This window comes from Durio zibethinus, chromosome 11, assembly GCF_047325235.1.
Source record: "Durio zibethinus cultivar Kanyao isolate XHJ-2024 chromosome 11, ASM4732523v1, whole genome shotgun sequence".
Classification (NCBI taxonomy): Eukaryota; Viridiplantae; Streptophyta; class Magnoliopsida; order Malvales; family Malvaceae; genus Durio; species Durio zibethinus.
In genome coordinates this window covers 13,258,397-13,273,827 of record NC_143172.1, presented here as the reverse complement: position 1 = coordinate 13,273,827, position 15,431 = coordinate 13,258,397, and the positions used below count along the sequence as shown (strand labels likewise).

Here is a 15,431-nt window from a genome sequence, read left to right as displayed (position 1 = left end):
GTGATTACCACAAAATAATCTTAACAAAAAGAATCTTAATTACATTTGTTGAGAGCCTATCAAAATTTTCTATGTGCCTAAGAATGAAGTCCAAGAAAGCTCAACTTAAAAGAGGTGATTGTTTGCCAGCCAATTATGTAACTACTCTCCTGCCAAAATCCATCTTAATCTCAAACGAAATGATCTTAGCGATTTGGTTAGTATTTGGAACCAATAGAGTGTCACTACCAATGAGATTTTCTAAAAAAAGTTTGGGGACTTACATTACTTCTTTCAGTCCTTGTTGATGATCAGCTTATTAGAGCCATAATTCAGTTTTGGGACTCTTCATATCGTTACTTTATCTTCAATGAGGTTGGCATAGTGCCAACTATTAAAGATTATTCAACTTTCATTCGCTTAGATCTCTTTAATCCTGATAAGGTATATTGAAAAAATAAAAAAGATTGATTACCAAAAAAATCTTACTCAAATGATAGCTGTAGATGTCTAAACCAGGAAAAAGTGAAAGTGCTGGTATTCCTTGGTCCATTTGTTCGTGACTTTATATACAAAATATTTTGGCACTAAAAGAGAAATGGATTTGATGGCATTGGCTCTATATGGGATGATGGTATTTTCAAAAGTAATTGGTTATATTAATGTTGCAATGGTGGATTTCTTTGATCAACTTGGTTACCAAATCAACCATATTCTTGCAATTTTGGCTAAATATTAGATCTTTAAATCATTGTCGTCGAAATGGAGAAAGTTGTTTTACAAGATGTGCTCAATTGTTAACCATTTGTATGAAAAGTCATATTGAAAATAAGGGTAGTGAATTTCACAAGCCATATTTCACTACAACCAATCCCATCAAAAAATTATATGAAAATGAATGGCCTACACAAAAATCAAAGGAAGCATGGATCTTATTTCTACGTAAGCTCACTAGCCAAGATGTAATGTGGAAAGCTCTTTGGATGCCTTATAGACCAGTGTTGTATGGCTGTGAATATAAGCTTTGAGTTCCTCTTTTAGGCCTTTAGGGTACAATGAATTATTCTCCCATTATGGTGCAAAGACAATATGGCTATAAACAATTTATCCCAACCACTTTCGAACTTAGTAAAATGGAGTTCTCGTATATTGAAATTGATGACTCCATAAAGATAGCCAAGCCCTGCAAGCTTGGAATTTGCCTTAAAAAGGATAAAAAAAAAACTCAAATGAAGTTACCCTTAAGTACTTTGTATGGAACATTAGGCGAGGTAAAGATATTAAAATCCCTAAAGAAACACTCTAAATGGCCTAACAAAATCATCACTTCTTGATCTTGTATTAATAGTGAAAAATGCTAAACGAAAGCTCCAAGTTGAAAAAGATGAATTAAAAGATAAAAAAAAATTAGAAGGAAGAATGGACAAAAAAGTTCAAGCACTCAAACAAGAAATTGATGAATGAAAAATTATTTTTTTGATCTCAACATCACATAGTCATTCACCAATCGTGAGTTAGCCTAACTTTTGAAAGAAAATAGACAATTGCACACAAAGATGCAAGAAAAAGACGAAGCACTCGTCAAAACATAAAAGACATCTAAATACTCAATAGGGTAATGGTCAAAATTGAAACGCAAATGGGTGTTGTGAATAAAGAATGTGAGCAACCAAATGAGGCATATATGAGCAAACATAACCAATTGGAGTTCTTGCTTAATCAAATTACCATGGCTACTTACAAAACTAAGGACATGGTAGAAAAAGTTGAAGAATGGAAGACAATGGTGTCCCTAGTGGGAGCAAATGGCCAAGAATTACATCATTTTCATGATGAAATGTAAGGCCTACTTACAAAACTAAGGACATGGTAGAAAAAAGTTGAAGAATGGAAGACAATGGTGCCCCTAATGGGAGCAAATGGCCAAGAATTGCATAATTTTCATGATGAAATGTAAGGCCAATATTGACAAATTAAAAATTATTTTTTACAATAAACTTTAGTCTTTTCATAGTTGTAATATTAGATTTAGCTAGAAATAACTTTCAATTCAATAAAGATTTTATTTGTTAACAATTTTTATGTGGTAAATCCTTCTTATTGCATTCATGCATTCATATATAAACATCTCTCCAAAGTGCATGATAATAAGTTATCTTAATTTTTTTTATTAAAAAATTAAGGTAAATCAAATTTCAAAGATAGCTCAATTTGAGGCATTACAACACTAGATATCAGGCAAGAATCATGTAAAAAGAAAACACTCTTCCCTTTCAAAAGCTAAAAAAATCATAAGAAAAACTAAAGTTGCAGTTGGATACTATTATCGAATTGTTGAAAAACATGAGCAAAAAGAAGAAAATGGTGAAAAAAATAGTTATACAAAATGAGACCGATACACTATACCCTCTTGGCTTTGACCCATATTTAACACATGCATCTTAAAGGGCCCAGCACTAAATGCCATTCACTGCAAGTTATCTTTATGTGTGAACTAACATGCCGACAACTATTACTCATGTTCTTATTTTCCTTATTCTTGACATTAAGACATTTGATCCTACATAAGTTCCAAAATTTAATGATCTCAAGGATCAAGAAAAGTTGAAATAAGCCCTGTTAAAACTAAAGAAAGCTCTGGTTCTCAGAAGATAGATCTAATAAAAAAAAGGCTTAGATCCATTAAAGGAACATACTTTTTGGTCAATGGATGCTACTAGATTATGCCTCGTTCCTGATGTTGTGATTCCATTAAAGTTTAAAGTATCCAAGTTCGAAAAAGTATGATGAGATCAAATGCCCTATCACACATATTACGATGTATTGTCGCAATATAGTCGTATATGCTTATAATGAAAAATTACTCATCCATGTTTTCTAAGATAGTCTTACTGGTTTAACTGCTAGGTGGTATATATAACTAGATAAATCTTGCATTCGTGGATGGAAAGAACTTGCAAGGGCTTTCATTACACAATACAAACACATTATAGATCTCACACTAGATCGCATGTCTCTACAAAGCATGAAAAAGAAAGATATTGAAAGTTTAAAAGAATATGCCCAAAGATGGAGGGACATTGTTTGCCCAAGTTCAACCACTGCTCACTAAAAATGAGACCATAATCCTGCTTGTCAATACTCTCAAGGATCTTGACTATGAAAAGATGATTGAAAATGCCACTAAAAATTTTAATGATGTGGAAATTTTTGGAGAGATCATTGAAGATGCCATCAAGAATGAAAAGCTTAAAAGTCATAAAGCAAAGAAAAAGACTGTGCTAAAAAAAAAGAAAGAAATGCTCAAGCTATAATTCATAAGGGTAACAGGTTGGAGGCTTCACCCGATATTCTTTTTATCTGATGTATCAACCTTACTATCCAACTATCAAAAATGTCTCCCCAAGTCTTTATGCTCATCGACCACTCATATAGTCACCCAACTCTCTTAAAAATTAGGTGAAAAAAAGAAAGAGCTCCTGTAGATGCAATTCCTATGACATACACTAAGCTACTTTCTCAACTCATTGAGAACTATTTGATTGCACCAATTTATTCAAAACTTATGAAGCCTCCCTATCCTAAGTGGTATGATACTAATGCTACTTGTGACTATCATATTGGGATTGTTGGCTATTCTACAAAAAATTGCATAACATTAAAGTATAAGTGTAAAGTTTGATAAAAAAGAAGAGACATGTGTCATCAAAAACCCATTGCTTAACCACATTGGAGCATAATTTTAATAGAGTTTTTATAAATGTCTATCATTTTAGGAATTTTAAAAAATAATGCAAGTTTGAAACATTTGAGTCTTTTATGTTAGTTTTATATATCTTTCATCATTTCAATAAAGTGATAGATGCATTTTCATTACATTTTCTCATTTGTTCCATTGCTTTTATATACATGTGTTTTATATTTCACTCACTCTCATATTCTAAATAATGAATGTTCAGACAATCATGACAATAATTTAGGATTTGATTTTGTAAGCATCATTCATATTGATGAAATTGATAAGTTGAGATTCTTAATTTGTTGGAATTATTGAAGTAAAAGAAGACAAATTTCATGAAATGAAACTAGTATAGAATTTCACTCATTCATAGAGGAAAGTGATTTAGTGTGTGATTTTTTTTTTGTTTTTATGATGGTTCGCTCAAAAGTTTGCTCTTAGTCAATAAATTTTCTTCATCGAGAGCATTTATATTTGAAATGAGAAATTGTCATTTTGTTTTACTTTTCACATAAGGAGTAAAATTATCCATTTACTATCTCATTTGATGCTATTGATTTTTTTTTTAAAAAAAACCCTAACCAAAGATCAGCCTCAACACTGAGGGATAAAATTTGAAAAAAAGATTGATCACAAAGAGAAAAACAAAGAAAAAATAACGTGAAGATCCATAATGACTTTAAGGGAAAAAAACATTTTTTGTGCTCAAATCTTTCATAAAAAATTATAAAATGTGTAAAATGAGAAAATGTGGAAAAAAAGAAAGAAAAAAAAATTGATAAAAAAATAAGACAAAAAACCAAGCTGTTCCATATGATAATAAATGATTTTTTGGTTTATAATCATTTGAATTAATTTTAAGCCTACTTTATCCATTTCTTTCAAAACCCTTCACCTTACCATACATTACAATGTGAATGCTTGAAATGAAGAATCATGAATTAAACTAGACAAACTTATAATGGAAATGTTAAAAATTTTGATCAAAATGTCATTGATGGATTAAGGGAAAAGAAAAAATATGAAAGAAAAGATGTGCAATAAAAAGCAAACAAAAAAATAAAAAAATAAAAATGAGAAAGAAGGAAAACTTAAACTAAAAACCCGAAAGAATGATTTAAGTAATAAAAAAAAAACTTGGAAAAACAACTTTGATAAAGATCCCCAAGATATAAGGATAACGCTTGAATTGATGAAAAATCAAGAATATTAATGGAATGAGCTTTTGAAAAAGAATTCAAAATTAATTTAGCTAGAATTGTTTGAATATTCATTATCTTAGATGTTGTGTAACCTTCCTAGCATTTATCTTCATGATTCATCCTAAAATGATTTCTTTGTCTATTTATTCTTTACCAGACTTGTTATTATAATGAGTACCCTTTCTTTGATTTTCCTTGTTCTTCACTATTTATTTCTTCTCATAATGAATTAAAGAAATATGATGCATTACATTTGACATTGAATTGGAATGATGATGAATGAATAAATGATTGTTATAAAAGATCTTTGCATTATTTCGAGGTGACTAGGGCATATTGAAAATGAAATATGAAAGATGAAAAAAGTTTAAAATGATGTTGATTTTTGTGGCTTACAAATAAGAAGAAACATTTGGAATGTTGAAATCAAATGATGAAGCTAAGAAGAAAAACTTTAGGTCACAAATTAGTTGATACATTTGTTGGCCAATTCTAAAGAAGTTGAAGAAAAACATGATGAGAAGCTGAAAAAAAGACATGAAGAAAAGTCTTGAGATCCTATTGAAAGAAAGAAACATTAGATTTAGATGATATAATGAATGAGACTACTTAATGATGCATGATAGCTTATGTTGAAAACCACAAGTGTTGATAAGTTAAAAGGAAAGAAAATAAATCAAGAGTTTTCAGAACCCTCCGATTTACCACAATTAAAAGAATAATTGAATTGCATGGCATACATTGCATTCACCATATGCATTACATGCATGCATCATACTGAGACTATTGCACTCACTCATAGCATTCATCATGCATATTTGAAAAAGAAAAGAAAGTTTGAAGTTTGAAAATGGATAAAAATTTTGCATTCATATGTTGTATTCAGTGCATTCATTACATGTTGCATATATCATCATATTTATTGTACTCATGCACTTCATGTTTGGAAAAAAAAAAGATCAAAGTTAAGTTGTGAAATTAGGATGAAATTTTGAAAAATCTTTGGCTCATGCATTTACTGTATGCTTGCATTGTGTTTATTATATTCATCCCATGCATTGTGCATGTTTGAAAGGAAGAAAAATTAAAGTTTGAATCTTAAAATTGAATTTGAAAATTATGGAGAATCTTTTCATTCATTATATGCATTCATTGCATATGTTTGGAAAGTAGGAAAAAAAAACTAGATGAGGAAATAATTTTGAGAAGAGACATTGAAAGGCAATCAATAATGATTCAGACGAGATACAAAAACTCAATTTAAGGTAAGATTTTTTTAAAGTTTTAATGCCTCTATCAAGGAAGAGCTTTTCGAAGGTAAGAATGATCTCATTTTGTTTTTCAAAAGTTTCAAAGCCTCAACTGTAGAAGAGCATTTTATTTTTCAAAATTTCAAAGCCTCAATTATGAGGGAGTGTTTTATTTTCAAAAGTTCCAAAGCCTTAATTGTGAGGAAGATTTTATTTTTCAAAAGTTTCAAAACCTCAATTGTGAGGGAGCATTTTATTTTCAAAAGTTCTAAAGCCTCAGTTGTGGAAAATCATTTTATTTTTCAAAAATTTCAAAGCCTCGATTGTGGGGGAAATTCTTTAAAAAAAAAAATTCAAACCTTTGAGTAAAAACCTTTGAGATTTTCTTTTTTGATTTTCTTGACTCAAACAAAATGAATGCCTTTTGTCTTTATACAATTCCTGTTTCACAATAAATACACAAAGAGAGACAACTATAAACACCCCATTTTGTTCAAAAATTTTTCGAAATTCATTAGATTTCAAATTTTAATTTTGATTGTGCAATTAAACCTTAATTAGAAAAGTGAATTTGGACTAAAAAATTAACCTTAAATTTTATTTGTATTTAAATTTTTTACTTTAATTTTTGTTTTTTTTGTCAAAAGACTCAAAGTCAATTGGTAAAAAATTAAAAAAAAAAAGTAAAAGGGTAAAAAATTAAAAAAAGTGAGATTTTGCATGAAAAATCTTAGATTCAATTCAATTCTTATATTCTATTTCAGATTTTAACTTTAATGGTTGAATAATTTTACAAAGACTTTGCGCTCAATCTATTGAAAAAATGAAAGATTACTAAGAAAATAAAATTAGGAGAGAAATCTTATATTCGATTGAATTAATTCCTTCCAAATCGAAAGAAATTCAATTCTTATATAAGGACCTTGAATTTGTGATCAAAGGGGAAGCCTGACAGCAATTAACTTTAAGATCAAATAGAGGTCTTTAAAAAAGAGAAAATTTGGACAAAGTTTTGAATTAATAAGGAAAAAGCAATCAAACAAAAAAATTTGCAAGAAGATCCAGTTTGAGAATTTGGAAATAAGGTTAAGATTTATAGTATGAAACATTAGTATTTGAAAAGTAAAAAATTGTTGAAACCCGTGATCCTCTGAGGTAATGTTTTCTTTCATTTTTTTTTTTGCATAACTTTTATAATATTTAATTGCTTACTTTTATTTTTATATTTATTACATGATATTTATTTTTGCATAAATTTGCATGCATAATATTATATTTGCATGATAATTGATTTGCCTAATATATTTATTTGCATGATTAATATATTTATTTGTGTTATTTACTAATATATTTGCACAATTATTAGTATAATTATTTGTATAATTATATTTAATTTGATTGCATGATTATTAAAATATTTAATTGCTTGATTATTAATATATTTATTTGCATGATTATATATTTAATTGCATATGTAATTGCATTGTTAACATATTATTATTTGCATGATTATATATTTAATTGCATGTTTATTTGCATGAATTACATTGTTAATTGCATGATTATTAATTTATTTATTTGTGTGATTGTGTGATTATTAATATATTTATTTGCATAGTTATGTATTTATTTATTGTTATTGCCTGATTTTATATTTATTACATGATATGATATTATATTTTATTGCATGATTAATATTATATTTGAATGATATTTAATTGTATGTTTCTATATTTATTATGTACATAATTGCCTAATTATACATAATTATTAATATATTTGTATAATTATATTTGATTTCATGATTATGTATTTGCATGAATGATTATTAATATATTTACATAATATTTCATATTATTGCATAATAATTAACATATTTGCATGATATTATATATTTACGTGATTGTTATTGTTGCATGATAATTAATATATTTGCTTGACATTCTTGAATGAATATTTTAGTATGAACTAGGCATAATATTATTACATGATATTTCAAATGATTTATAATGTATTTGCATGATAATTTTAGAATGGTATAATTTAATATTTATTGCATGATTGCTAGATATTTGTATAGAATTTTTTTGTATGATCATGTGGTGTAAATAAGAAAAGGATTTGAATTGTTTGATTTTCATGATAAAGCCATCTTTGATTAAGTGTTAATGTAGATAACACAATTAATTTGGTACCAATTTTGAGTGTTAAAGGGATGTTAATATCTTATCTGCACGTAATTGATCTCGAACTTTAGTTATGTTGATATAGATAAAAATTTATTCTTTTTAAGGATCCTCAGCATAAGTTTAGAATAACCTTAAAAATGATAAATTCACATAGGTGATCAATCACATTTAGATAAAAAAAACTGATAACGATTTCATATTTTTGTGTCTAATGGTTGATTCTCCAAACTTAAACATTATGACACATATACATCCTTTTTTAACTATACTTATTTTTCTATTGTTAATGTAGACACAAACGAGGACCCCGTTTGGATTTAACTTCTCCCTCAGTGAGGTGCAGTTTTTTTAAGTTGTTTGTTCAATAAATCTCTATTTACTTGTTACAAGTTATCAATAGGAAAGGTTATCGATGTGATTTCCCCAAAGGTGAAAGGAAAAAAAAAACAAGGTTTAGATGTGTAAGGTGGAGAAAACATCCAACATTTTTCCTTTAAATTTATGTTTAAATGGACATATACATCCTTCTTTACCACACTTATTTTCCATTGTTAATGTAGACATGAACTAAGGCCCCATTTGGATTTAAGTTCTCCCTCAATGATATCACCTTTTCGATGCAATTGCACCATTTGGATAACCACCACTACAGTGGAGCATTGCAGTTAAGTAAATAATTTTGAGCTGGACCAAAAAAGTCAAGTGAACCACTGCTCTGGACCTTTTGCCCATAATACCCTCATTTTTCTTTTTTTTTTTTAGTTTCTAAACTTTTTTTTTGTTTTTAATTTTTATTTAAATTAATTTATTTTTACATTTTATATTTCAATGTTTAATATTATTTGGTTAAATAATATTCATAATTGTTATACGTATTATTTTTTAAACATTAAATATTTTAAAGTATTTTTATAATTTTTAATATTTTAATTATTATTTTGATATAACATAATATGTCAATATTTTTATAAAATAAAATTATCAACATTTTAAATGTTAAATAATATTAAAATATACTTAAAATAATTTACTATATTTTTAGATTAAATAAGCATTAGTTATTTTTTATATAAGTAACGTTTATTATTATCTTTTAAAAAATAATTATAATGTTAATATAAAAATATCAAATAAATAAATAAATAAAACAAGAAGTGATTGAATATTACCTTTTTAAGTTTTATTTTGTGTAAATATATAATTACATTTTTTAACAAAATTATTATTTGATGTAAAAATAATTTTAATAATTTTTAATTATTTATTAATTTAATAAATGACAAATAATCTAAAATTTTCATTATATATAGTTTAATCTAATACCCTTAATAATCATTTTCTTTTCTCATTACAATTCACCTCATCACCTCTATTGCACTTACATCTAAACATATATCTTACCACAATTTTTTATCTTATCATTACAATACCTATTTTCATCATTTCAATAACTAATTTCAGCACCACTGTTATTTTTAATTTCACTAAAATCAATTTTATTGCCTATCCAAATAGACCTTAAGTTAATATCACTTGACTCGAGAACCCAACTTAGTTAGCCCCTTAGTGTATAAGTGTAAATTACATAAAAAATCTAATAAACAATAAAATAAAAGGTCAAAAGTAAGGTCATATTGGTCATTTCTCTTCTTGAATATCAAGATTCAGGCCCACTTTTAAATTGATTTTCTGCATTAATCAGTTATTTTTTTACATGCTCTTAAAAGGGGTAAAAAAAAACTTCCATTTATTTTAATAATATTGCCTTTGAACTTTTCCCCTCTTTCGCCCATGTAGTGGGTGTGCCACAAATTTTAGTATTAAGTAGACCAGTCTAAATATTAATCGTAGATATTCGAAGTATAAAACAAATTTAGTTGGAAATCAATTCTTGGAGGATAACTGACATTATCTTAACTTTACGAACATCAGTACTGCAGCTAAACAGAGAAGAAAAAGGATAACTAATGTTTCGTGGACATGCATGGTGCTAGTTGTAGAGATCTTTTCTTATTTGAAATGGTTATAACAGCGCATGAATAACCACTATCAAGCTGAGGGATTTTGATCTCTATATCCACTATCTAGTTGAATGAGGAAATCGCGTTTAATATAAGTTGTCAGCTCATTGCAAACTTATATAACTGAATGTGAGTGTCTAGACTCTAGTGTAAGAGAGAGAGAACCTGATCCTGTAATCGTCTAATTTTATCAGTAACAAGAGAGTACTCTGCCTTGAGGATTTCACATTCAAATTCAATTCCCTTTGAAGCTGCTGACTACAACATTTTAAAATGAAAAGATTACAAAAAATTAATAATAATAATAATTATTATTATTATTATAATCCAAACAAACCTGTTGGCACAAAGTACTTTTGCTGAAATGCCAGATTATAGCAGTCTTCTCACTATTTAATAGACCAATATGATATAAGGAAGCACTTAACTCACTTGGTTCAAACAAGTTCCACTCTGACGGCTACCGGAGGTTCTCCTCTTGAGATCTACAAGGTGAAAAGGAAGTACCCGTAACTTGTAAATCCGGACAGAAATAAGCCAGAGTTATTTCAGGGTAGTATGAATCAAGAAATTGCATATGACATTCCCTACACACTGCACGGCTCCTTTAATAATTGTAAAGACATTATGATGCCCTCATGGATTATATGAAATATCTAAAATTGACTGCATTAAATTCTTATGCGTGCAGCAAGAAACATCATTACGGTCAATATGATATCTAAAATGCATTTGTGACATTCCCATCAATTCAACTTATTGAAAGACTTTACCATTGAATACCAAAACAAAGTTGGAAAGTATAACTAAAATTAGGTAAATTACAAAACAAAACTGTGGTAAGGCTTAAAAAGTTTTGCACCTTAACGTTTAAAAACCAACAGTTAACCACACTGAAAGACTTTGGAGACTTTTATGCAAGCAATTAGATTTTAGATAGAGAAACTGCAAAATGGATGAAAAATGAAAACAGGTGAGAAAAATGAAGAGAAGGGTTGCTAGGTAACAATAAAAACTAGGCTTTTCAGTTGGGTGCAGCAAGAGTGAGGACAAAGATTGAGTGCAAAGAAGCAATTAAATCAAAGACTTTAGTATTCTGAGATGGAAAGAAGAAGAAAGAGAGGAACAAGGAAAAATTATAAAGGAAAACGGAAAAAGACCAGCCACATAACAAGAAATAGGGGGAACAAGTTAACCGTGTTAGATTGGTAAATTAATGGCGCAAATCATAGTTAAATATCTCTTTTCAAACCTCAAGGGGTAATTTGTTCCACCTTAAACCACAAGGTGCTTATTAGTAAATTACACTTAAAAATTATTTTAAGATAAAAAAATATATTATCTGGGAAAGAAATAGAATATCAAACTACTAACCCTAGGAACAAAAAACAGCATTTTGGTAGGCTCCCCCGCCCCAGTAAGTAAAAGAACACCCTCGGAAGTGAAAATTGAATCTAATTTGTGTCCCCCTTTTTTTTTTTTTTTGAGTTTTCCCCTTTTGAAGATTTTTTCCTTTCCCGATCCTTTTTATATCTTTTTTTATGTAATTAGTTTTATTTTATGCATCGGCAATTGGCACTTTAGAAAGAACTTTTAAAAAATGGTTTAGTTTGCATCAAGAACACTGACACCTAAAGTTTCTGTGTGAAATTCCATTGATTTAATTTCACAATTTGAAACGATCAATTAGCTTCAAAAAGATACATTTTTGATGTGCCACTTCCCATCAAGCATAAGAGGATAAGTAGCCAAAGTCCTAGCACAAATCTAGTTGCTACAATAAATATTTATTCTTTTTTTTCCCTTCATAAACTCATTTAGGGCGATTGGTTTTATATTTTTTTTCTTCTCTTACCTGTTTATTGGGGTTGAGGTAGGAAGGGAGAGGAGCTTCTTCCATATTCTTTCAAGAAATTATATCAGATCAAAATGATAGATAGATACCTTCATGAGTTGCTTCTTTCAACTCAATTTAACTGTTTATTGGGGTTGAGGTAGGAAGGGAGAGGAGGTTCTTCCATATTCTTTCAAGAAACTATATCAGATCAAATTGATAGTTAGATACCTTCATGGGTTGCTTCTTTCAACTCAAGTTGTTGTCGGAGATCTGCTACCTGATTAATCTGGTCCAAAAAGCTAAAATGTAATGAGGCTAGAAATGCTTCCATTGTGATATCAGTTACATTTAGAATGTACCTATCCATTCCATTCCTGAGTCATCAATTAGTAAAATGCTCAAAGAATTGTATAAGACCTAAGAGCCCATCCAATAGAAATCCGTTACTCTAGAAATAAGTCTGATACATTCCATATTGGCGTATACCACAAATTGGAAAGGACAAAACAACAGTGTTGGTTTTCTTTATTTGTTTGTAATGTGCTTTCTATCTTGTTATCTTTTCTATGATAAGCTCAAAAACAAGCATGGTTCAGAAAGAAAAACAAATGGATGAAAAATCCGATTTTAGAACCCAAAAACTAATGACATGTTGGACAAAGAGCACAGGAATTTTCTTCCAAACAATCTGCAATAAAGAAGATAGGATAGGTCCCACCAGACAATTGATATCAGAAGGTTATCATACCTCAACTTCCAATTTCTTCTGTGCAGTAGCAAGTGATCGTGCAAGATCAGCATTCTTGTTCTGCAATTACTAGTGATATTTAGAAACAAGAATTTCAAGCTAAATGCAATAGACCAACAAAAATACGGAGAAAATTGTCTAAGAAAATATGGAGTAGCCATCTGAACTCATTGTTGCAGCACCTTTAACTTAGCCAATCACTGGAGGGCTTCCATTCTAGTATTATTATGTTTCTGCTTTTCTAGCTCAACAGCTTCCATCATTTCCATCATAGTTGTTTGCAGCTCTGAAGCCTGACGCAAGTAAGAAGATAACAAACCATTAATGCCAGAGTGGAAGAAAAGTTCTGCCGCAGAACAAGGGAGGGGAAAAGAAAGAGAATAACTTTTGGGATAAAAATAAGAGACGAAGTGGGAGAAATAGAGGAATTTTTGGCAGAATAGAAAAATTGAGATGAAAATCAGAGTAATAAGACAAAAGGAAAAAGTAGGGATAGGATCCAATACTCCAATCTCAATATCCTTAAACCAAATATACCGGCCCAACCAGCAACCAGAGCTGTATGCATTATATGAACCGAAAGCAAGTGACCGGGATCATTCAATATGACAGTATGAACACGATACCAAGGCAAACCCATGGAAATACCCCTTTATCAAATCAACAAAAAATAGACACTATGTAACTTTATTGCATTGGAATAGCTCCCCTTTTTGGTGGATTCTTTTGGAGAAAGGATTAATGTTTGTTCTATTCCGTTAGTAATAAGGGAAGAATTCGGCTCGAAACAAAATGACACATCTAAACCCTAAGATGAATACGAAATACCAAATATGACCTTACAAGCTCTAACTCTAATAATTCCTTAAATAGTAAAATCATAATAAAGAATATTTAAAAACAATTAAATCTGTGGATAAGCATGATCTTGTCCCACATGAACTTAATAGACATTAAGAACAATTGCAAGCATAAATTTATGAGAGGAAAACTAAAGGCATACACCTATTTAACTGTAGTTTAGGTTTAGCTGCTAACCATTAATGAAGAAAAGAGGAAAATAAGAATGTAGAAATGGCTATGATCTCTTCCCACTTCAAAGCAGATAATTATGCATGATTCTTCTAAGCTTCTATCCTTTGTTATATTATAGTATTTATTTATGTCGGCTCTAGCTTAACAATAAGGTAGATTTACATCATCATCATATTTGTGTGTTCATAAACATGTTCTGTGTGTCATGTAAATTTGTATTTGTTTGGAGGCATTCATTCATAAAAATAATAGCATAGACTTTGGTGTAAACCTTTTGACATAAAATGTCTGTCTTATTGGTATCAGATGGCAAAAATGAGAGATCAATTAGAAGCAAGGATTAGCGCATTGGAGTTGAATCAAGAGGGATTCAGGCATGACCTTTGTGAAATGAAACAACAAATTGCCTTGTTGGTGGAAATGGTTAATGGTGGTGAAAAGGTTAAGATTGTTGCTCCTTAAGGTTTTTCATCACTTCCAATTGAATAAGATCAACTAGTTATCTCTAAATCTAACATCCCTTAGAAAGATCATAATGCATACTATATCTCGAGTAAAGATCAGAGTTTGAACAAGCTCATAAAAGGGATGAATGACTTAACACACAAATGACTTATCATATACCTTCACACCTTTTTCAAACCACTCAAATGCTTTCACTTGTCAATTATAATTCCTCAAGAAACTTGAATTTGAATTCGTGAACTTGCCTTCACCTGATAATATTATGATATAAAAGGGTGGTATTCTTTTTTTAGGCAATGAATAATGAGACAGCCAATTTTAAGAAAAAAAAAATTAGGATTTTAGGAAGATTAGGCAAACATGAAATTTTTTTTAGAATTTGGATGTGGTAATTTGATAAATGTCAAGGCTATGCTATAGCTTCAAAATTTCCAAAAATCAAAGCCACCCAAATCCTTTGAAATGATTTCATACACTAGCCTTCCAGTTCTTTACCTAAAAAATTATCATTATCCAATACCTTGAGGCATGTTGACTAAAAAAAAAGATCTCATTGCCCTTTAGATGACTTAAATTGTGATTAACTCGCCCCTTGTTATGGAGTGACATAAACTCTTCACACTTTAAATAAGTTCCTTCTATATGACAATTTTTCTCACATTAACCTTCATCAGGGGTAGTTTACCAAATGAAGGTATCTTTCTCAAATGGTGGTAGGGGCATGCAAAGAAGAAAAGAAATGAAAAAAATGATGAAAATGAAATGAAATAGGAAAAATTTTTATTATGACATCATGCACTTAAGACTTTGAATGAATCCAAAAATGAAAAGATCTCAATAAATTTATGAAAAAACCAATGAAAGAAAACTAGAGAGTTTAAAAAGAGTTAAAGTCCAAATAAGTCCCCCCCCCCCAAAAAGAAACCCTTTTTTCGAACTTTTTTGAAAAGAATAGCTTTTCAAATT

At 29.3% G+C, this 15,431-nt stretch overlaps 1 long non-coding RNA gene across 2 annotated transcripts; it reads right to left on the bottom strand.

Moving 5' to 3' along the window:
* Positions 1 to 10,244: 10,244 nt before the first annotated feature.
* On the bottom strand, positions 10,245 to 13,744 carry LOC111290171 (uncharacterized). 2 transcript variants are annotated; one of them, XR_016346365.1, is made up of 4 exons: positions 13,472 to 13,744; positions 13,148 to 13,258; positions 12,966 to 13,025; positions 10,245 to 10,865 (listed from the first exon to the last, which is right to left on the bottom strand). It is a non-coding gene; the product is annotated as an uncharacterized LOC111290171 (long non-coding RNA). The 2 variants fall into 2 exon arrangements; XR_016346364.1 differs by lacking the exon at positions 13,472 to 13,744 and having other exon boundaries at positions 13,148 to 13,405.
* Positions 13,745 to 15,431: the final 1,687 nt, after the last annotated feature.